The sequence below is a fragment of the Palaemon carinicauda genome, chromosome 7, assembly GCF_036898095.1.
Source record: "Palaemon carinicauda isolate YSFRI2023 chromosome 7, ASM3689809v2, whole genome shotgun sequence".
Lineage (NCBI taxonomy): Eukaryota > Metazoa > Arthropoda > Malacostraca > Decapoda > Palaemonidae > Palaemon > Palaemon carinicauda.
In genome coordinates, this window is record NC_090731.1 from 120,369,499 (window position 1) to 120,371,998 (window position 2,500).

Genomic DNA, 2,500 nt, shown 5'->3' on the forward strand with positions numbered 1-2,500 from the left:
AAGGAATGAAATTAACCGCTCTTAGCATAAAATATTTCACGACAACTCTTTGTAAATAAAACTGTCAATATCGTTAATCCGGAAAGAAAAGAATTGCAACGAATATCCGCAAACTCCTCTCCGAATTCCTCTGCCGGTGAAGACAGCAATAATAGTTCTTTACATACGTACCAAAAAAGAAGAAGAAGAAGAAAAAAAAAGCATTCTCCCCGGGCGCTAGCTTTTACATAATATTCAGTCTGTTATGGTAGTTGCTTTCTTCGCGCGATATTCAAAAGACGTCAGCGACCGCGAGTATCATTTTAATAAATCCTTTCGAGTCCGGAATGTGTGAGATTTATCACGAAGGAAGCTGGGCCGAGATGGTTATGGGATTTAAGCGGGCGAAGGTGTGCTTGTGAGATTACTATCGTTATTGTTGCTTATTTTTATGATAGCAATTTTATTCTTGTTCCAATTCCTATTATCGTTTTTATTTGTTTTCAAGCTATTAATTCTTTTAAGGTTAGTTACTGATTCATCTAGAAAATTTGTCTTTTTGTTTAGTGATAATGTATTTAGTAATAACAACTGAGATTCTAATTCCATAATCTACTACTGCCGTTTCTTAATGTTCTGGTTAGATTCAACTGGAATTATGGATGATAATATTTAATCTTCGGTCTACATTTAATTGGGATTTCCAAGTCATGTACGATTTTTAGACAATAAGACTAGGTTGAAAATGACTAGTGTACCCGAACCGTCAAAAATGTTTAGATAGATATGAACACACGCACAAATACACAGATTCAACACCCTTTCTTAAGAAATATGCAGTTTCGGCAATTTGTAAGAGATTGTGATTTTCCAGTGCACCTGCTGGGGTAACACCTCTAACCAGGGTATGACTACTTTCTCTTCCCGTACCACTGGTATGGGGAGAAAATGTCTGGCAATGCCGCTGAGCGTAACAAGATATATATATATATATATATATATATATATATATATATATATATATATATATATATATTCAGGAGTCAGACACGTTGCTCTTTATTTTATAGGGGAATTGTTATAGACACTTTATGGCTACCATTTTTTTCACCGATCAGAACTGAATAGATCAAGTTAGACAGTCGAGTGAGATGAGATGATTAGCGCCAAGTGGAGATGAGGTAAAGGAAAATGTAGAATGATGGAGTCAGATAAATTCTTTCGTTCATAAGACTTGTTTTCATAGCCAATGAATGCATATGTTTAGGTGGCCTTTATATGCCCTTTTCTAACAAATAGTAAATTAGTTTTAGCTAATGGAAATTTCTTTTAGTGACTACAAAATGCCTTTGACTTTGAAGGCTATTAAATTTCATGTTCTGATTGTCTTCGAAGGTTTTTTTTTTTTTTTTTTTTTTTTTTTTTTTTTTTTTTTTACTAAGATTATACTTCCATTAATATCCGTCTATTGATGGCATCTGGAAACCTTTATTTTTGATGGTCATTATGTACCTTATTTTGATGGTTTTTGATAACCTTTTTTATAGTCACTGAATTATATATTGATAACCTTAAAATGCCTTTAGTTTTGATGACCATTGCAACCTTCATTTGGATGCCCATTAAAAGCTTTTACTATAGTGGCCAATGAAGAACTTGCTTTGAAGTTTACCAAAGGCCTCTATTTTGACGGCTTCAAAGACCTTTGTTCCAACGGCCATTAACAGAAATGCTCTCCGCCTTTATTAGCTCGGAACCTTTCAATAGTTCTCCAATTGTTTTTTTTTTTTTATTTATTTTTTACGGCGATCATTCATTGATAAGATTTGTCTTCGTTTTTTAGTTAGTGATTTTTAGTATTATTAGAAAGAAAGGTGGAAATATTTATTACAGAATAACGAATATTCAGTTTTGTCCCAAACGTGTCATCGAGATCTCATTGTATATCGATTCGATTAGTAACATTTAGAAAATATATACAAACAATTTTCGCTATGTTTATTTTAGATTACAACAACAGCAACTACTTGTAGTAGTAGCAATGACTATTATAAAAGTAATGGTAAAATCACAAGTAAAACAAATTTGTTAATTCTGCTAATTAATTATAAAACACCCATTTTTAAGCTCAACCATCTGCGCAATTAAATCGTCATTTAGATATTTAATTGATCCAATACATAATTTTCTAATATCAATTTTCAGATACCGATATTTTAGAAAGGTGAAAACATCATTTTAAAGAATGATGAATAGATTTTTATTTAAAATAAGAAAAGCATAATTTTTTTTTCGCCCAGAAAGAAAAAGTTAGCCTTGGACTTCCTCCTGGTGTGAAACTCTCTACAGAAAACCCCTGAACGGAATTGCAAATGCCAGCCTTATACTCTACGGACCGGGCCAGATGAGATATGGCTTCCGTGGAGAGCTACGAGAGAGTGGAATGGAATTGGAAATGTAAACGGTTGATTATTTGTTGGCCTATAGCGTTCGCTCATTGACTGGATGGCCGATGTACGAT

General features: G+C 33.1%; 1 protein-coding gene across 1 annotated transcript in view; it reads left to right on the forward strand.

Moving 5' to 3' along the window:
• Positions 1–2,190: 2,190 nt before the first annotated feature.
• LOC137643628 (uncharacterized) overlaps positions 2,191–2,500 on the forward strand; it is a 233,985-nt gene continuing 233,675 nt past the window's right edge. Inside the window, 1 exon segment of the mRNA XM_068376348.1 lies at positions 2,191–2,500. This exon segment is cut by the window's right edge and continues 583 nt beyond it. The gene's annotated coding sequence lies outside the window, so the exon portion shown is untranslated.